Below are 22,432 nucleotides of genomic sequence, written 5' to 3' on the forward strand. Positions count from 1 at the left end.
GAAACTGATGATTCATGTCGAAGATGTGAAGTGATTCCTATTTTCCTCTAAAAAAGGAAGTGTAATAATGGTGAGTTAGGAAATACACTGAAATGCTTATAGAAGTCTCAACAAGTCTCTACCAGCAGTTGGAACATGTGTTTAACTTTCTCAAGGTGGTGGCTGTGGAGAAATGCACCACAATCCTAGTACTCCTAGTGTCTGGTTTGAGACACAGTACTGTGTCATGAGCAGATTATTCCTTAGGAGTTATCAGGTCTAGTCCTTCACAGTGCCTCCAGGTTTGTGGCTTCAATATGATTTTCTGAAGGATCCTTGAGCTCTAGGTCATATACGGTTCTACGTATGACTTCAACTAAAAAAAGAGAGAAGGAAGGAAGAAAAGAGGAATAGAGAAGAAGGAGACAGGGAAGAAGGGAGAGCAAAGAAAAAGAAAGATAGGGAGAATTACTGCTCTTCCTGAATTCTGTAATGTTACCTGCTATTGATAATAATTATTAAAATCATTCATAATCATCATTGCTATAGTTAAGAACTTGCATACATTCTCAAAAAACTCTGTGAAGAAAGCATTATCCTTATTTTACATGTTAAGGATATTAAGGTTCAGGCAGCCCAAGTTGCAGAATTGTTGCCGCACTAGTACTAAGATGCACATATCTGAGTTCATTATCTATTCCTTTCCAACATGCTACATTGCCTCTTTTTATAGCTTCACTTCCATGGAAATCTGATTACATGATGCAGATTAGCAGGAAAGACATTTGTTAATTAATGTCCTTGGGGTCATTACCTATGTGGGGGTGAAGAATGAAGCAGGATTGTGTGGCAGGGAGAAGTTAAGTGTGGTACCTTCGCAATGCCTCAGCCAACTTCACAGGGAACTATGAAGCCATAATGACCCAAGAGAGTTGTTTGAATTATGATGAGGAAACCAAACTTCCATACTGATTGAATGTAGGCTAATTTCAGAAGAAAATTTGAAATTGGACAAGGTACTTCTCTTTAGCAGATGCAATTCTCCAACAGGCTGAAGGCTGAGTGTTGTCATTCAACAACATTCCTAGAAGTTTGGAAGAAGTCCTTTCGTCCTGATAAGGGAACTTGGTGACACAGCAAAGCACTATTGCTGATGTCTCTTCAAGATACAATACTAATCACTGACAAATACTGAGTCATCAGAAAGAAAACTGGTCCTGAAAAAAAAAAAAGTTTTATTAAGAGGAATAAGGCCAGGTGTGGTGGCTCATCCCTGTAATCCCAGCACTTTGGGAGGCCGAGGTGGGTGGATCACCTGAGGTTAGGAGTTCAAGACTAGCCTGACCAACATAGTGAAACGCCATCTCTACTAAAAATACAAAAAGTTAGCTGGGCGTGTTGGTGGGCACCTGTAATCCCAGGTACTCAGGAGGCTGAGGCAGGAGAATCACTTGAACCCGGGAGGTGGAGGTTGCGGTAAGCCGAGATTGCACCATTGCACTCCAGCCTGGGCAACGAGAGCGAGACTCTGTCTCAAAAAAGAAAAACAAAAAGAGGAATAAATATGTGAAATCTAAGAGAAGTAAATTTAATTTAATTTAATTTCATCATTCCTGTATAGAGAAATAAAACTTCAGATAACATAAGCATAGGGAAGGAATCCACTCATGCATAATTAAACGAGAAAAGAAACATCCCTAGTTAAGGAAGCTCATTTTTAAAAAAAATGCACCTAGGCATTTCTTCAAGTACTACAATTTTAAAAAATACAATTAATACCTGTGTACTCATCACCCAACCTTGGTAACTCCAAATATTTCATTATTTATGTTTCAGATTTAAACTAAACACTCAAACAATATAAACAGTTGAATCAATGTGTATGTCCCTCCAAAATTTCATCTTACTCTGCTTTAGCCCAATTTCTTTATAGAACAGAGGCCATAGTGAAGCCTCTGTGCTGATGCTTTTTGGGGGACTGTATTTCCAGGCAGCAAGAATAAGGAAAAAGAGTTGTGGGGCTGGAACAGAGGAAAATCAAATGTAAATATTTTCATATTATTCTCTATTTTAAAATCTATTATGTTCCATTTGTATTTATTTATTTATTTATTTATTTATTTATTTATTTTGAGATGGAGTTTTGCTCTTGCTGCCCAGGCTGAAGTACAGTGAGTGGCATGACCTCAGCTCACTGCAACTTCCATCTCCCCAGTTCAAGCGATTCTCCTGCCTCAGACTTCTGAGTAGCTGGGATTACAGGCACTTGCCACCATGCCTAATTTTTTGTATTTCTAGTAGAAATGGGGTTTCATCATGTTGGCCATGCTGGTCTTGAACTCCTGACCTCAGGCCTCCCAAAGTGCTGGGATTACAGGCATGAGCCACTGTGCCCAGCCTCATTTTTATTTCTACAATTGTTTATTTGTGTGCCTTTTTTTCTTTTTAAAAATTTTCTTAGCCTACGGAACAGATAATCTGTCCATTTCCTTATATCTCATTATCTCTTTGTCTCTCTTTTTTTGTCTTTAAATTCTCACACTTTGCCTTTAAATTATCTCCATGGTGCTATATGTATGTCTAGTTTATTTTTTTCTCCCATGGAATGTGTCTTAGTGTATCTTACTTAATGTGTCTTACTTAATCATTTCCCCAAAAATGGAGACAGCTGGGTTTCTTTTAATTTCCCCCTGCCATTGGGTACAGATGCTCCAAAACAGTAAGACTGAAGTGATGAGTAAAAGAAATAATATATGTAAAATGCTTAGAGAGTTACCTGACACCTCGTGGAAAGCTAAGTAAATAGTAATTAGTAATATTACCTTTTTGAAGGGTTTTTCTTTGTTTAATACATCTGGAAAGAATGGATATACAAAGAATTGAGACACGAGAAAGCATTGGTTCAACACTAGTGAATCTACAAGAATTAGGATTGGGAAGGTGGAAAAAGTTACCTCAACATTTAAAAAATTTGGAAACTGCAACCAAAATAAGCTGATAAAATCCCAATTAACACTTACGAAGAGTCTTCATAAGACTCTTTCCATGATTTTTATTAAACTAGAGAGCCTCACCTGGCTGATTTAGGGTTCTTCATATGCAAAACAGAAATAAGGGGATTCCCCTGACTAGTCCTCATGTTGTTAAGTGTTCTCCCAGCACCAAACCTACCCCCAGCTTCTTAATGAAGCAGGCCTCCATCCTCCTAACTTGAGAGGATGTGAATCATTCCACAGATGTCTGTCTTTTAGCACCACCCCTTGAATTTTCTCTACATACCAGGTCTTCAGCTGCATCCTAGGAGCACCATATACTACTGAGTTGCAAATCTATGCTAAGCATATAAGATAATGACTGGCAGAAGAAAAAAAATATAATTACAAACTCAATTCATTTGGTGTATTCAAAAGGTACAATACTTTTTTCATTTATCAGTGAAAGAAGTTAGAAATTAACTTCCAAAAAAAATCAGCAAATGGCAAACAAATGTCCTTCAAAGTAACAGTCACATATAGTGCTTCCTGGAAAAGAGGAGGGGCAAGACAGGCTCCACTCATTTTTATGAGTTTCATCAAATACTGGATCTAGTCAAGGGAAGAGAGAAAAGGCAACTTTCAAAAAGGAATCTGTTATTAAATGAGGCATTTACTATATTCCTTCCTAAGAGCGCTAGATGGCGAACATGTTTTCTACACTAGATCTAGGAAGTGGAACGTGGAATTAATCCATCCTCCCCTGAAGGGCTATCCACTGGTTAATGAATTTAAAAAACAAGACAACTAAAAAACAAACCCCCCATACACTCCCCCAAAAAAAGACAAGAAAAAAACCACTAAGACATCCCAGATTAATCTCCAGACTGGAACCAGGGAGTGGCTTCAACAATTCCAATTAGTCTGTTAAAGAGTCATCCACAAGCATACCTTGCTTTTAAACAAACAAACAAACAAAAATTTGAAGCAACAAAACAAAAACTAGTACTTATCACTTTTTTGACAATACACAATTACTCAAAATTAACTAGTACTGGGAGGGGGAAGTGGTGGCCATAACTATGGGCCTTGTCTCACACAAGTGCATGTGGGTAGGTGCAGGGCATTTGTCATTATTGCAAAAATGAATTTTAATTTTTAATCTTTAGCTTGATTTAAACAGTGCTTTTAGTATGATGCCAACACCAGCTGTGCAGAAAGGGGTCTGGAGAGATGTTCATAGAAGCATACACCTGTGACTCCTCTTCGGTTCTGGAGCCTACAGGGCAGCTAATATTGCTTTGTCAGATACATTCTTTAGGCCTTTCTGTGTAAGTGCAAAACACTGCACATACTTGACGGCCTTCAGGTCATGGGTCAGCTTTTCGGCAATCTCTGGAGTGATAAGTTTCTGTTTGCTCTTGGCAAGTTTCTCAGTAGTAGAGGGGTCATCTGAGATTAATTGGGGTCCCAACAAGCAAGAATGTAGTCTTTGGACAGTGGTGAGTTATCTTAGGCACCCACTTTTCTTTCACATTTTCAAATGAAGGTGAAGAGACCACTGAAAAACAGACTAGAAATACATCTGTTTGTGGATAACTCAGCAGTTGTAATCTGTCATAACCCTCTTGCCTTGCAGAATCAAAAGTCCAAGAGTATATCGTTCTTCACCAACCATAATTGTGACTGCATAGTTGTCAAAAACAGTTGGGACATGTTCTGATGGAAATTTGTTGTATAGGACATCAAGGGACATGTTTTACCAGCAGCACCATTGCCCACAACAACACACTTAATTGTCTGCATTGCTGAAATAGTTTTGTATCCACTTTAAAGATTTCAAATCTGATGTTGACCTCAGCTTCTCCACTGGGGCATTGCAATAGTAATTATTAATATTACTTTTTAACCTGAAAGACATTTTTCCTACAATTTCCAAGCTCATATGACCAAATGTGCCTTCCACCTAGAACAAAGGCATCAGAGCCATATGCCACTCCCTGCAAGGGGAGAATACAACAGCCCCTCTGCCATCTTCCTCCAGATTTTTTCCCCTCTGCTAATGCCCTTATCACACAAGTTTGACTCCAGAAGAAAGAGAATTAGAGTGTCTTCAAAAAGGTTGGTACCAATCATCTCCTGGCACTCATATTGTTGTCATCCAGGCAGCTGCTAAACTGGCCCCTTATCTAACCAAAACAAGCCAGGGAACTAATGAGAAGCAATCTGAGGAAAATAAACAGGTTTTACTTAGAGGAGCAGTCAATTTACCATAACCAAGGAAAGAACAACTCCTGGTAGGTTACTGCTTGCTTCAAAAATCCTTTAGAAACCTTGCTTCCTACAAACATTCGCCATGAAATATGGGCTAGTGAAGAAGTAGTGGACGAAGAATGGGGTATGCTGAGTTCTCTCTAGGGACTGGAACCCACTGGCACTACGATCTCATTTTCCCTCTCTTGGCTTACAGTACAGTTTCTTCATCTGGAGCTTGAAGATCTTTGCTGAGATTTTCCTGGAATCTTCTTTATAGCCTCGGCTTTATCTTAAAAAAATGTTTTGAAATCTGGCACTAGACAAGGATGCCCGCTCTCACCACTCCTATTCAATATATTACTGGAAGTTCTAGCCAGGGCAATCAGGCAACAAAAAGAAATAAAGGGTATTCAATTAGGAAAGGAGGAAGTCAAATTGTCTCTATTTGCAGACGACATGATTGTGTATCTAGAAGACCCCATCGTCTCAGCCCAAAATCTCCTGAAACTGATAAGCAACTTCAGCAAAGTCTCGGGATACAAAATCAATGTGCAAAAATCACAAGCATTCCTATACACAAATAACAGACTTAAAGAGAGCCAAATCAAGAACGAACTGCCATTCACAATTGCTACAAAGAGAATAAAATACCTAGGAATACAACTAACAAGGAACATAAAGGACGTCTTCAAGGAGAACTACAAACCACTGCTCAAGGAAATAAGAGAGAACACAAACAGATGGAGAAACATTCCATGTTCATGGTTAGGAAGAATCAATATCGTGAAAATGGCCATACTGCCCAAAGCAATTTACAGATTCAACGCTATCCCCATCAAGCCACCAATGACCTTCTTCACAGAACTGGAAAAAAACCACCTTAAACTTCATATGGAACCAAAAGAGAGCCCGCATAGCCAAGTCAATTCTAAGCAAAAAGAACAAAGGGGAGGCATCACACTACCGGACATCAAACTATACTACAAGGCTACAATGTAGTAAGATTTTATTTGAGAGTAGTGCTGGTGGGAAAGAGGAGTCAAGAGCAAATTTTTGGACAAGTTTGGGATGTCTTTCAGACATATATGTAGAGGTATTGGATATGTGAGTTTGAACTCAAAGAAGAGTCTAGGCTAAAGGTATAAACTGGGAGTAAACAGTACACAGATAATATTTTTATAGCCATGAAATTAAAAGAGTTCCTCTAGGTAGTAGATGCAGAAAAATTCTCCAGAAGTAGAGGACAGGATGATAAGCAGAATCAAACTAAGAAAAGCAGCCAGGTAGGGGGAATCTATAAGTGGTTATCTTGGAAGCCAGTGAACAATGAGGTGCAAGGAAGGAGTGAGCAACTGTGTTAAATATTGAAAATACTGGCTGGGCACAGTGGCTCACGCCTGTAATCCCAGCACTTTGGGAGTCTAAGGCAGGTGGAGCATGAGGTCAGGAGTTCGAGACCAACCTGGCCAACATAGTGAAACCCTGTCTCTAATAAAAATATAAAAATTAGCCAGGCATGGTGGTGGGCACCAGTAATCCCAGCTACTCTGGAGGGTGAGGCAGGAGAATCGAAACCCTGTCTCTAATAAAAATATAAAAATTAGCCAGCCATGGTGGCGGGCACCAGTAATCCCAGCTACTCTGGAGGCTGAGGCAGGAGAATCACTGGAACCCAGGAGGTGGAGGTTGCAGTGAGCCAAGACTGTGCCACTGCACTCCAGCCTGGGTGACAGAGCAAGACTCAGTCTTAAAAAATAATAAATAAATAAATAAATAATTGAAAATACTAACATGGTTTTAAATGTTGTGTCAAATTTTTAACACAACTTTTTTGTTTGTTTTAGGTCAAATTTTAAAAAGCATTGGCATATGTAAATCTGAAAGACCTAAAGCATTAAGGATTGGAACCAATTCAGGTGGCCCGTGGCCTTAGCAACTTTCCTACTTCCAAAGCCCAGTGCTCTGTCAGAATTTTCATAGACAAAAATTCTTCCCTTAATATGAAGAAAGACCAATTTTCTTTTCATAGGTGTCATGTGATTGTAGAACCAGTCTGGTAGCTATAGATTTTAGTTTCTAATTCGGTTGCTTAGAATGGTTATATAAATTAAATTCCAATAGCTTGGGGCATGCCTGACATGACTAAACCTATTTCTTAGGTAGTGGCCCCAGCATTCAGTATTAGGAGCTATGGAGATACTTTTGAAAGCCTTCCAATTACTTTGAATTTCATATGTGTTTGCACATGTCAATAGGCGGTCCATTTTTCATGCGTGCTTTTATTTCTTTTAAATATTTTGATCCTATACCTATTACATATTTGCTCATTGCTACCAGAGAAAATCCCAAAACTTTGCCAGCTAATTGAAGTTCCTCTTGCCAAAATCACCAATGACATCTTTGCTCCTTAATCAAATGGACATTTTTCTTTTAACATAATTGAACCCTTTGGATCACTTAACTGTTTTGATGAAATGGTCCCATCCTTTGGATTCTGTGACATTTCACTCAGTCCCCTGATATGTTTTCTACTTCGTCAGTCACTTCTTCATAATTTGCAGGTTGTCCTGCCTTTCCTTCCCTGTTAGCCTTCCTGAAGATCATGTCTTAGGCCTTCTTTTTGTCTCATTTTATACATTCTTCCTGTATAGTGTCATTCACTATCATGGCTTCCATTAGAAAGCCATAACGACATTTATCTTTTAAGCAATAACCATATTAAAACCATAACTGATACTATTAATAAAGCACAAACTTTATGAGAAATGATAATTAGGAGTCTGAAAATCATGGTTCCAATTTTGTGTTTACTATTATTAAACAAAACATGACTTTAGACAAGTAATAAGCCTCCCCTTTAAGATTCAACTTATTTTTTATAAAAAAGCTATTAAATGCCTCCTCTACCAATATACAAAGTGGTTTTGGAAATAGAGCAAGATGACAAAAGGATATAGAGGCATATGCATTTCAATGATTTTTATGATTATATGCAATATTTATATGATTTTTAAATACTTGTATAAAGTTACAAAACATGACTCTTTATATGGAGCATTACTGTGCTGTTTGGACTTTTGAAATACATATTTTTTTTTATAAATAATTGGTTTTATTTTATTCCCTATGTACTTAGAACATAATACATTTTGCAGCACTATGAAATAGATATTGTAATATATATTGACTTTCCATTTGAAATTATGAAATGTTTTAGCTTCTAATTTTTTTAAGAGCTAGGGCCTCACTCTGTTTCCCAGGCTGGAGTGCAGTGCTGTGATTGTATCCCACTGCAGCCTCAACCTCCTGGGCTCAAGAAATCTTCTCACCTCAGCCTCTCAGGTAGCTGAGAAAGTTATCTTATTCACTGGCATAGTAAATTAAAAGTTATTGTTGTGCTTTTGCAGCTCTGTCATCCTGGAGATCTTTACTAACCTCTGCATCTAGGTTGTAGAAGGAAAAAAGGAGTGTGAAAAAGCCACATCCACCTCTTAAAACCCTTGGCATGGAAGTATAATAACACACACATCACTCTCCACATTCCACTGGCAAGTGCCAGCAACACAGCAACACATAGGGGCAGAAAATGGGAGCAAGGAAACATCGTCAGACTGGACAGCTGCTTCCCAAAGACAACTTTGGGGAAGAAGCATGAATTTTGGTAAAGCAGTCTCGCCCCAAAAACATAATAGTAAATTTCTTATTGATGTCTTGTATAACTCCCACACCTACGCTAAGACCCATAGTTCACCTTTAGAGTAGCTCTTACGTTTACAGTGTATAAGAGAATGACAATCATGTAATCTTCTCCCACCTTTTCCTCTTTGCTTTGTATTTTACAACTGTCGCCAAACCTAGAATTACTTTTATATTTTCAAGATTTATAAAATGTATGTCTTGTAGCTATATTTACATCTACTGTATTTGTCTAGACTGATTCTAAAACTTATAAACCAATAAGAAGCAAATATGTGATCATACTTAACAAAATAACAAAAAGTCATAGTACTAACACATGCACCTTGAAGAAAAAGCTGCAAACCTTGTGGTCTGCTGATTCTACCTTCATTCTAGTAATCAATTTCGCAAAACCAGATCACATTTAAATTTGCTTTATATTGGGAGCATGACTTTCTTATACAGCTTTAAGTATACTTTTTATTTATTTTATTTCTTTTTTTCTTGTTAAGAAAAATCTGTAACTTTGTTTGAATGCTGAGATCCTTCAGCTTCCTATACACAAAATGTGTGTAACAAGATCCATTTTCTTAAATAGTCTTCTTGGAACTCTGTAGCCTTCTTATAATTCTGGGATGGCGCCCTTAGGCTTCTAACTTTCTAGACTTTCTTTTGCTTTTATTTACAATTTAGGTCTACCTGTCCTTGGATTTCATTTCTTCTTTCTTTTAAATAACTCTTTTTCATTTGCCTCAATAATCTGTAAGTGTTTTTTAAGAAAGATGCCATTGTAGAAAACTTTCTCACTTTCTTACACATCTGAAAAGGCTTATTTTACCTTGACAATCTGTTGACTTTTTGGATAAGTGGAAAATTCAAAGGTGATTGTTTTCTTTCCATCTTTGAAAGCAGTTCTCTCTTTTCTTGTAGCATTCGTGTTGATGGAAAGTCCAATTCTCATAATTTTTCAGGTGATTTTTTAAGGTTCCAACCAAGTTTAAGATTATCTTGTCTTTAGTGTTCTGAAAGTCTATAAAGTTTTAAAATTTAAATAAGTGTATTCTAAGTGTTGATTACTTTTGAAATATTATACTTACATGTACTTTCCATCTTCAAAACTGCTTTATTTTCTTCTAAGTTTCTCCTTTATCTAGTATGGAATGCAACATCTTTTATTTTCATATGGCTGCAATATCTTTGCACGTTTTTTATATGGTGTAAGATACATACAATTATTTTAAGCATTCTCTCATGTTTCAACATATCTCCACTTTACCAAGTATTACTTAATCTGTTTATCTTGTATTTTATATTTTGTGCTGCATTTTTCCCCAGATGACATGGTTCTTGTTTTCTTTTTGTTTTATCGAAAATGAATGACTAGGCTTCTTAGTGTTGTTTCCTGCACAATTATATATGTCTACTTTGCCTACAAGCTTCCACCCTGATCGGAAGCACTGGCTTTGAATTTGGTTTTGTTGGTAGAGTTTACTTCGCTACTAGTCAGGGTCAAATCAGGAGACAATAACAGCCTCACTTATTTTAACAAAGAGTATTTAATGTAAAGAATTATTAACTAGGTATTAGATAACTAAGAAGGCAAAAAGGTAATAACTTCACTAAGCAGTTATGACAACTAGGGTGGCAGGGATAAAGGCAGAAAAGTTAGAATTGTTACAACTTAGAGGTTTGGAGGGTGGGTTCTACGGCACTAAGGCATACACCTCTGAGGAAGAAGCACTGCTCAGCTGGTACAGGTGCTTCAGGAGCATGGGAGGACCTGTGGAGCTGGCACTCAGACCTTTGAGGAGGAACATTTTTCAGCTTGTTCTGGTGCTTTGGAAGTTCAGAGGAAAGGCCATGCAAAGCCAAGACTCAAAATCTGTGAGAATGAGATTCAGCACAGCTGGTGTTGAAGTCTGAGGGGACACAATAAAGCTAATCCTGTGTTGGAAAAACTGCAAACTAGAATCAACAGCCACTACTGGAATAAACTGCTGCTGCTGTCCAGGTAAAGAAGTGCTGCTCTGATGATATTGCCAGCAAGAGCCATGGAATCTCCCTTTTGTGCCTGCTACTGGCCAAGTCTATAGGGAATATGACAGCAAAGGAGAAATGTGGAGTGCAGAATCCTAGTTCTATTACAGCAAAACAGGGCATACATTGGTAAATTTGAAGTCAAGAGATAATAGCATAATAACATGGACAGTTTAGAGCAGCTATTTCTCAGCCACCTTCATCTATTTTCATGCTAAAATTAAAGGAGTTTGTTTGGGATTGCTATTGCTCACATTTGGGATTCTAGCCCTCCTTAGAATGTAGATCAATCTCCACTTCTTTGTTATTGCCACATCTGTCTTCTCTTTGTACACACAAGGATGGGCATGGTAGACTGGATTCGGGATGTCATAGTTCAGTATATAGTCTTTTAAATAATTACTTTCTCTGTCACAAAGCACAACCCTACTCATGACATTTGTCAATTCTTTGTGATCCCTCCATGACACAGACTGGTTTTCATCTCTGCTCATACAAGGAACATCTGCCCAATTAGCTTTATGCCTTCAGCCTCTTCAGACTATAGATGCTCTGTGTTTTGTTTTTGCTTATTTTATGGATTTGTTCCCTTTAGAGCATTTTCATGCCCATTGCAATGGAATTTAAGAGGGAGGATTAGTAAATGTGCTTCATTTGTCATAGAGCATGAAAATCTGAATCAATGTCTTTTCAAGGACATAGATTCTTAATTGTTTCATAAAAATAATTGCTGGGGTTGATTATTTCATTATTTGTCATTTAAAGTAGGTTAAGTACATTTAGAAGTGCTATTTAAATCCTGAAAACTATTATTGCATAACACTATATGTTATGGTAATAAGGCAAGCAGGACCATAAAAGACAGCAAAATAATATTTAGCTTCTGCCTTTATCATTAAGGATATAAAGAGTAGCATGAGCACGTAGCTCTATAATTATTTCATTTTGTATATTTTATTTGGAGAGGTTATATCGAAATGTTATCAATTTCAAATATTTTACTGCATTCTAATGTAATTTGGACAAATGAGTCCCAACTAGAAAAATGAGCCTGCTAAGTGTCTCATGTTAAATAGCTCACATTCCACTCAATTCCTTATAGGAATGTAAAATGGAGCACAAAGGAAAGGTATGATTGCTTAACAGAATACAGTATAAGATGCATTTTTAATCTGCTTATGGCAGAGACGTCATTTGGATTTTTTTCCTGAATACTAGAGAAATAAGTCTGACTAGAATTTATTAAAACTATTAATTGATCTTTCTGTTACTCAGGCCGTTTCAAAGAGCTATCAAGGACTCATATCTAGACTGGGTAGTATTCATTTAATATGTGTTAAGTACCCAATTTAAATGGTTATCTAGACATAGAGAGATAATCTAACTGATATAGACTCAGAGAAGAACAAAATAGACATGGACTGGTGAGGAATATGGGAATGAAGTACTTTAATTGATAATTTTCACTGTGGTCTATAAAATGTAGCCCACATCTCTAGTCTCAGACAGTCTAAATTATTTGCCCATGATAATGTGAAAGTTCTATAAACAGTTATTTCCTTCCTTCTGCCTCAATCAACCTAATTTTAAACATTAAATATAGCTTCATCCTTCAATAAAAATATAACATCTTTAAGCAATTAGGCATTCCAATTTACCACAGAAAAAGATAAGGGACTGCCTCCAACTTTTCCCTAATAAGACAAAGGCAAAGCATAAAGACAATGATGAGTAACGATGTAACACAGAGACCAATGATTTTTTTTACTAAATAGAATATTTATTTTGAATTCTTCTAGAGTCATCGAATCAATTCATTAAATTGCTTGATTTTGAATCCCGACTTTTCCATTACTAGCTGTGTGTCCTTAGGCAAAAATGTAAGGTCTCTCTGCCTCCAGCATTCTCATCTTTAAAATGAAGATAATAATAAAAACACTAAAATTGTAGGACTATGGTGATAACTGCATGAGTTAATAAAAATAGGCACTTAAAGGAATGTCTGGAAAATGGTGAGTGCACAATTAATATTAACTGAATAGGCTCGCTACTATGTTATCAAATATTTAACCTACTAAGAGTCAAAGACAGTTCTAAATGTTAAATATACTCATAGAGTCTTAAAGATTTGGGTTTCTTTGTTGAGCTTAATGCTCAAGTGTTGAGAAAAAAAAAGTTGATGATTATAATACAAGTGATCATAAATTCTGTGGTAGACTATGGGTACTATGTGGTTAACCACTGATCATTCATTACATGGATTACAATTTGATCTGGAAAATACTAGCTTTTTTATTCCAAATGCCTCCACCTATTTGGCCATATGGCTGTCATTTTAGTTTGGGAAAAATGAGAAAAAAGAACTGTACACAAATTGTAAATAAGAAAAGTGAGATTTAAGATTAAATAGGTTTGTTAGATTATTTGAGAGGCTAAAAAAAACAGTATTTCAATTTTATATAAATAAGTTGAGGCTGTGAATTATACTGATTCTACTCTGAGTATTACTATTCATTCAGATTATCTTTCTACAAATGGACAAGTTGAAATCTAATCCTTATCTGGAAATTATTCTTAAAATTGGTGCTTTACTTAAAGATTTATAGACTATGAACTACTTGTGTTTAGGGACTGGGTAGTACTCACTTAATATGTATTAAGTACCCAATTTAAATGGTTATCTAGACATAGAGAGATAATCTAATTGATATAGATTCAGAGAAGAGCAAAATAGATGTGGACTTATGACATCAGAAAAAAAATGAGTAATGAGGCTACAGTTGTGCTCCAGGAGATGAGTAGGATTTAGATATTTGTAGAGAGGTAGAGATGGAATTTGAGACTGGGAAACCAGAATCAGCAAAAGACCTATAGCTGAGTGACTAGAAGGAATAGAAAGGAGCCTAGGTAGAGTTTGGGATGAGATAGAGATGAGGTGACGAGCAGCCACTGAGATTCTGGATCTAACATCACAGGCAAGTCAGAGGTGCTCCAACAATGGAAGAAGATGAAACAAACTATTTACGATAATTCATCTGGTAGATTGGGTAAGATGGAATTGAAAGCAAGAAGTCCAAGAATGAGAGTCTTAACATACATGTGATGTTTTAAAACTTATGGATAGGATAGAAATAGAAGAAGATAGAGTTTGGAGGAGAAAAGAAACAAATATGTTAACTAAACAAAGACTAGAAAAGAGCAGGAAGAAATAATGGAATCACTGAGATTTGAGCCTTTTTGCTATTGACAGAAGTGGGACAGTTTGGAGATATAGCAAATTTGTTTTTTTAGGTAGCAAGCTTCCTCTAGAATTTGGTAAATTTTAGGATTCATGCCTGTTGAAACATGAATGTGCTGAAGATAAAGGATCTATTTTTCTTATCCTTCTCAGCATCTAGTTTAATACTAGTAGCATAAGGAGTATTTTAACAAAGTTTATTAAATATACTAATTTGAAGATTTTAATTTAAATGGTGGTATCGTTATGTGTATAATTTCTATCACAAATCAAGAATTTTATTTTGTATAATAATAAAGTAGCTTATAATATACCACTAAAGAATTATACATTTAATTATATATCTTAAATAATTAAAATATTTTAAAGAAAGCCCATTGAGCATCTTCTACATTCTTAAAATGAAATATTTTCCAGAGACATTACAATGTATCCCTATAGTCAACGTTCTAAGATTCTACTCTAATCATTTTATTTTTGACCATGAAGGAGTAACTGCTGCTGTGACTTAACCATCTCTCATAAACAACTGTAAGAATCTACTAAACAATTTATGACATGTCTTAATTGTCTAGACAGAGAATTGTGGGAGACTTTTCCTCACATTTAGTCAAAGTGTTTGGAAGCTATCTCATTTTTGTTTAACACATATCAGGACATGGTCTTCCTTGTCTCATAAGAAACTTCTGATGGGCTAGACATTGAACTGTGAAGAGGTTCCAATGATGTCAGACTGTCAGACAGGATATGGCATTAGAACTCTACTTAAAATTTCTTTTGTAAGAAAATTCCTTGGAGAAACATTCTATCATCTTGCCAATATGATGATGTCATGTATAACCGGTAGTCTAACCTTTTTACAGGACATGACTCTATTAATCTCTTATGAGCACTTAGCATTGGTAATGCCAAAGAATATTACATCCATGCAAAAAACTTAATCTAGAATCCAAAACCTGTTGCTACATGTGATGAAAACTCTCCAACAATTCTATGTTTAAAAAATTAAGAGATGACATAAATTGTTCAGTTAAACTGGCATAAATCTCAGAAAAGAAAAAATTGGCAAATATACTAAATGAATGGCATTAAGGAATTGAAGTATTATGCTAATACATAATTCATCAATTATGTATCTGCAGTGTCTGTTGCTGGAATTAAAGATTTAAATACAAGCTTATTAAACTATTAATCTGATCTTATGTAAATGTCCTAGAGTACGATTCAAATCCATGGATGTTCAGACCAATGATCTATAGCCAATACTAAGCCCAAGGGTATGAAGGTACTTCTTGGTGACAATTTTGAATGAGATTTATTCTAATTCTTTAAGAAGGTGGTATTTCCATTTGTAAATTTAGTAAGATTTCATCGATGCATATTTCCTGTCTACAGTAATTCTCAGTTAACTTTTAAATGCTGCTTGAGTCCTTAAAAAAAATTTCTGTTCACCTTATCCATCTCATTAATTGAGGTGTGTCTAAGTCTCTGCTATGACATCATTCTCCGGCTGTGGCTACTGCATATATGTCTGTTTATTATCAAAATCAAGTATGGGGTATAAAGAGGAACCCAAGTAGATTATGTGCTCACAAAACATGTTCTTTCTCATTCCCATTATGTAAAAGTGGACTACTTCAGGGCTGTTTCAGTGTCAATTACCCTGTCAGCATGGGGACTCCTTTAATTGCCAGCATTTTTGGTCAGCAGTCTGAAGTCTGTGGGACATCAGGTCTGTATCTTATTCTCAAGTAATTCAGGAAAAAAAAGTTATATTTTACTCTTTTATCTTTCAGAAATATACTGTATACACTATAAAATTAATGTGCAGGTTTTGCAACCTACTCTATTTTCTAAGAGTTTGAGTAATATTGTTATTATTTGTTTCTCAATGTTTGTGTTAGTTTGTTACTGTGTGACAGAATTCACCACCAGTATAAATATCTGATTCTGGAGGTTACTTCTGGGTATGGTTTTGAGTTCAATGTATTTAGCAGATATAGAGATGTTCAGATTGTTTATTTCTTATCGTACCAGTTTCAGTGATTGTGCTTCTCAAAGAATATGTCCATTTCATCTAAGTTTTCAAATTTATTGGCAGAATGTTTTCTATCTTATATTTCCTATCTTTTTAATGTTTGTAAGCTCTTCATTGATGTTTCTTCATTTATTCCTCATGTTTCTAATTTGTAGCTTTCCTCTGTGTTAGAGTTTAAACAAAAATCAAAATCACAATAAATATTATAGAATCAATGATTTATTCCCTAATACAATTGTAAGAAAAGCTGGAGAAATAAGAGTACAAGAGTGTCTGTTGCTGAGCCAGTGAAAACTTATTAAACAGCTGTCCAGCCTCCTAAAGCTCTGTCATTCACCTATGTATTGTAACTTTGGAAAACTGAATTAGTGTTACTGTAGTATATTTTAATAGAAGTAAATAGCACAGTGGTGTTGGTTGTTTCTAAATGCAATTGAGAACTTGGAGAAAGAAAATTATGTTCTCAGGACTTCACATCTCCAGATGCTACCCCTGCTACTTGTCTCTTCTCACTCTCTCATTCTTTTCCTTTCTCCTTTTCTTCTCTTTTCCCTTTCTTTCTTTCTTTCTTTCTTTTTTAATCCAACTTGCCCTTCCCTGTCGTGCCCTGAGCAGGGGAGCCTGGTGGTGACCCTATCTGGCCCCTTCACAGCTTCCTGTCAAGAAAAGGAAGGGCTGCCCTCCTGCTTTTCTGTCTGTCTCTCCAGGGCTGACCAAGAGTATTTCTGACCTCAGTGTTTAAACATTCTCAAGGGCAGATGTCCTTGTCCCCACCTCGCAGTACACTGCCACCCTTTGGATTTCAGGCTTCCCCTCATCACATCCACAAGGGCAGTCTGCCCTCTGACCGTGTGAAATTCAACAGGCTCTCGACTCTCTGTGAACCGCAAGGTGGGGAGATCTTGCTGTGGCCAGATTGCTGCGCCTCCAGCTCCTCTGTGGCCCAGTGACCTAGAAAGGGGTCTTCCCCTTGGATCTCATCTGCCAAAAGGAAAGCACTGAGTCTGTACCGGGGGCTGCATGGCCAGGATAAGGCGACACCCTGAGGACACGGAGGACACCATGACACAGCTGGTGTGGGGCTTAGCTCAGGGCAAATGCAAGATGCTCCTACTTGGGCCTGGCCCTGTGAGGCAGCCAGTCTCACATCCTCAGTTAGTTATCATTATGCTGAGGCCTGGTCCCAGCCTGCCCTTGCCAGGCCTCGGTTTCCTCACCTATGTTCAGGGAAGCCCCTACTTCCTGGGACTATGTACCCCACAGAGGGCAGAGCTGCAGAACCCATTTTTGCTGCAAAGTGCCAGTCTCTAGTCACCTCCAGCCACTGCCTCCTGGAGATACAGCAAAGCAGGCTGAGGGAGAGCTCTGAGTGGTCAGTGACGGTGTGACTAGGGAAGGTCAACTAAACCACAGCCAAAAGGGAGCCCATGCTGCCAGTGGCACCAGCCAGGAAGAGGGAGCTCCACAGCTCTCCCATGTGCTCCAGGAGAATGAGAAGATGGGCTCTGGACACAGCCCACCTCCTCCTTCCCCAGCGTGTGCTCAGGGCTTCCCGGGCTTGTGGGCCACCCTCACACTGGCTGGACCAGGGGCTTTCAAGGCAAGATGAAACCCACCCCCCCTTCCCCATCTCTGTAGGCAACCACTGGCCTCTGGAAGGACATATGCGTGTCTGCCCAAAAGGGGCCCGTAGGTGGCTGGATGGCTGCCCTACACCAGGAAGCACCATCCCTGCACCTCGAGCACCCGCCTCTGCACAGCCCATGAGGGGCAGCAGCTCTAGGAAGGCCATTTGGATGAAGGCAATGGTGACCTTGGAGCTGGCATGGGATGAGCAGGGAGTGCCAGGTGAAGAGGGCAGGCCCTGATGCATGGGGAGTGCCAGGAGGCAAGGCAGGCCCTGGCACATGGAGAACCTGTGCCAGCCACTGCTGGGTGTGGGCCCAGGGACATTGTTGTTGGCCCAGTCAGCCTGCTGGGAGAAGGGAGATAACTTTGATGTTGGCAGAGCAGATTTGCAGGAGCTGCCAAAGTTGGCTGGGCCACTAGGTCATGTCTAGAGCCTTAGCGTAAAAGAGGAACTCTCTATGACAGGAAAAAGAAAAATTTTGGAAAAGGCTTATAGATGTTGGTGGATTCTATGCTGGCATCTGCTGAAATTGGACATTATGCTATACATTCTCTTTCATGGCTGGCCAAAGATAATGTTAAAAGGAAATCCTCTCAGTGGTTAGTCTGTTTTACCTGAAAGAAGAGATGATCAGAGTTATCTTTTCATTTATACTGATGGGCTCATGAGCAGTGGCTAATGGAAAGAAGGTGACTGATTGAATGATGAAAGGAGATCTGATGAAATACCATGTGGAAGGAATGTTTCAAATAAGCACAGAGTATGAAGATATTTGTCTCATGTAAATGCTCACCAAGCAGTAACCTGAACAAAGGTTTAGCTTAATAATTGGGTAGACAAGATATCTATCACGCGGATATCAGCCAGCCACTTGGGTCTTCATAAATGGGCTTACAAATAAACTGGCCATGTAGGCAAAGTTAGAAACCATGTATGTATGGACTTGTCAAATGATTTTCTACTCACTAAAGGTGATTTGACTGAGCTGCTGCTGAGCACCTAATCTGCCATCAGCCAAGAACAACAATGAGCTCTTGATATGGTACAATTCACCAGGGGTACCGGTCAGCCACCAGTGGGAGACAGATTACAGTGACCATTTCCATCATAAAAGGGGCAGCCTTTGCTCTTACTGGAATAAGTATTTACTCCAGAAATGACTTGCCTTCCTTGACCACATTATTTATGCCAAAACCATTATCTGTAGTCTTACAGAATATCTTATTTCTTCTAACCATGAAACTCATATTTCAGCAATTAAAATATGGCAATCGGCCCTTGCTCATGGAATTAACTTGTCTTATGTTCCTTGTCACTCTATAGCAGATAACTAGAGAGAATATCAAAATACTCTATCATTTTTAAAACTCAATTATGATGTCAAGCTTGGAGAAAACTCTTTAAGGGGCTGGGGTTATATCCTCCATAAAAAAGTATATTTTCTGAATTGGTGACTATTTTTTTCCTATTTCTCCTGTGACAAGGATTTAAGACATTGCAGTGTTTCTTGTCCTGCAACAACTTTAGACTCTGCTGGTTTGGAGCTCTGAGTTCCCAAAAAGTAATGTTTCCACCAAGAAATATAATGTTGACGTCACTAAAATAGGAAGTGACTATTTCACTAAAATAGGAAGTGCAACTTGACCAATGTGGACTACTCAAGATGGTGAAGCAATGAGCGAAGGAGCAGCTATTCACTGCCAGGGGTGATTGATCCTGACTGCAAAAAGTATACTAGATTGCTGTTACAAAACAAAAGGGAAAAGAAATGTGTCTGGATTGCATACATTATCTGGAGCACTTATTACTTCCATGTTTTGTGCGAAAAATTAAGAAAAAACTGAAACACCTATGAATTAAAACACTGTGAAAGCTAATATAGGAACCCTTTAGGGATGAAAGTTTGTGTTACCCCACCAGGCAATGAACTATAACCAACTAAGATTAAATAATGATGACTTGAGAAGATCTGAATATTTCTTATGTCAATATAAATGTAATTGTGCTTGTATTAACAAACCATTTTCTTTTTTCTCCTCTCTCATTCCTCCACTTATTAACATAAAATGTGTTATGCTACTGATATGTATTATGTATACATACCTAACATACAATGTTATAATTTTGGCTTTATACAGTCATATATGTTTCAAACATATTAAAACAAAAAATATATTATGCTTATCTAAATCTTTAATATTTCAGGTGCTTTTCCTATCTTCCAGGTTTTTACCTGGTTTCCCTTAGTCTTAAAAATTTCCCTTAGCAATATTTGCAGTGCACATCTGCTGTTGTCAAAATCTCTCTGTTTTTATCTGAAAATGTCTTTATTTCAATTTTTGAAGAATAATTTCACTGCATATAATTTCAGGGTTCACTTTTTTTTTCTTGTAGCATTTTAAAGATGTTCCATTTTCTGGCTTCTACTGTTTCTGGTTAGAACTTATCTCTCCATATTGACCTTTCCCTCTACACAATGCATGGTTTACCTCTATGTTTTCAAATTTTTCTCTTTGTAATTTCTTTTTTGTTTGTTTTATTTTGTTGTTGTTTGTTTTGGTTTTGGGTTTTGTTTTTGAGACAGAGTCTCAGTCTGTCAGTTTTGGTTTTGGGTTTTGTTTTTGAGACAGAGTCTCAGTCTGTCACCCAGGCTGCCCAGGCTGGAGTGCAGTGGCCTGATCTCGGCTCACTGCAACATCCGCCTCCTAGGTTCAAGTAATTCTCCTGCCTCAGCCTCCTGAATAGCTGGGGTTACTGGTGTGCCCAGCTAAATTTTTTTTGTAATTTTAGTAGACATGGGGTTTTGCCATGTTGGCCAGGCTGGTCTCGAACTCCTGAGCTGAGGTGATCCACCTGCTTTGGCCTCCCAAAGTGCTAGGATACAGGCGTGAGTCACTGCAGCTGGCCCTGTGATTTCTTTTCAACCGTTTCCTCCCTCCCTCCATCCCTGCCTTTCTTCTTCCTTCCTTTCTTCCTTTTTTGACAGTCTTGCTCTATCACCCAGTCTGGAGTACAGTGATGTGATCCCGGCTTCCTGAGTTCAATGGATTCTTGTGTCTCAGCCTCCCAAGTAAGGGGGTGTATTAGGGTTCTCTAGAGGGACAGAACTAATAAGATAGATGTATATATAAAGGGGAGTTTATTAAGGAACGTTGACTCACACAATCATGAGGTGAGGTCCCACAACAGGCCATCTGCAAGCTGAGAAGCAAGGAAGCCAGTCTGAGTCCCAAAACCTCAAAGGTAGGGAGGCCAACAATGTAGCTTTCAGTCTGCAGGGTCTGTGGTTGAAGGTCCTAGATTTCCAAAGCTGAAGAACTTGGAGTTCGATGTTCGAGGGCAGGAAGCATCTAGCACGGGAGAAAGATGTAGGCCGGAAGACTAAGCCAGTCTAGACTTCACAACTTCTTCTGCCTGCTTTTATTCTGGCTATGCTGGCAGCTGATTAGATGGTGTCCATCCAGATTGAGGGTGGGTCTGGCTTTCCCAGTCCACTGATTCAAATGTTAATCTCCTTTGGCAACACCCTTACAGAAACACCCAGGAACAATACTTTGCATCCTTCTACCCAATCAAGTTGACACTCAATATTAACCATCACAGGGGGATTACAAAGTGGGGGGCACCATGCCTGGCTAATTTTTTTTTTTTTAATTTTTTGTAGGGACAGGGTCTCACTATGCTGGTCTCAAACTCCTGGCCTCAAGTGATCTGTCCACCTCAGCCTCTCAAAGTGCTGGGATTATAGATTTGAGCCACCACACCCAGCCCTTGTTCTTTTTCTCTGTTGATCTCCTCAGTGGACATCTTTTCAACAATTTGACTGTGATGTGCCTACACTGATTTTCTTTGCATTTATCCTGCCTGAAATGAGCTTAGTGTATTACACATATAAGTTTATGTTTTTAATGAAATTTTGGGATATTCACCATTACTTGTTCAGTATTTTTTATTATTTACCTATAATATTATTTGCCTTGTGATTTAAGTCCAAAATTGTATATTTTTGAATCTCACTCAGTATAGTAACCTCCTTTCAAGGGTCAAAGCTCCTCCAATTTTGGCTTGATTTGGGGTCACACTTTAGTGTTATCAATATTTGTCTTAAATTTTGTATAAAGTTCATAAATGTTATCTGTATCAGGATTAGCCCAGTACCAGCTGCTCTCCCATTACCAAAATCTTTGGTTTTATTTTAATATTAATATAATATTAATATTATTTAATTAATATTAATTATTTTATTAATATTATTTAATATATATTTAATATTAATATAATTCTTTTTATAATTTTTTCAGATGGAGGCATTGCTGAGTCTCTTCTAACACATATATTTAAGGTTATGGATATCATTCTAAGTGCTGCCTTAGCTAACACTCACAAGTATTCATATATAATAATGTTATTAAATTAAAAGTACATTTTTCTCTCTCTATTTTAAACTTTTTTGTGGGTGTATAGTAGGTATATGGTGTCCTTGCATAAACATGAGATGTTTTAAAACAGGCATGCATTGTGAAATAACCACATCATGGAGAATGAGGTATCTATCACATAAGCACTTATCCTTCATGTTACCAACAGTCTAATTATACTCTTTT

The 22,432-nt window shown here is 37.7% G+C and overlaps 1 long non-coding RNA gene and 1 pseudogene across 1 annotated transcript in view; one reads left to right on the forward strand and one right to left on the reverse strand.

Annotated features, from left to right (window-relative positions):
* LOC105731966 (uncharacterized) overlaps positions 1–22,432 on the forward strand; it is a 71,932-nt gene that overhangs the window by 36,265 nt on the left and 13,235 nt on the right. The window lies entirely within an intron of this gene.
* LOC105731965 (cell division control protein 42 homolog) lies at positions 4,231–4,757 on the reverse strand (annotated as a pseudogene).

Source organism: Aotus nancymaae, unplaced genomic scaffold (genome assembly GCF_030222135.1).
Source record: "Aotus nancymaae isolate 86718 unplaced genomic scaffold, 86718_ANA_hifiasm-v0.15.2.pri h1tg000014l, whole genome shotgun sequence".
Classification (NCBI taxonomy): domain Eukaryota; kingdom Metazoa; phylum Chordata; class Mammalia; order Primates; family Aotidae; genus Aotus; species Aotus nancymaae.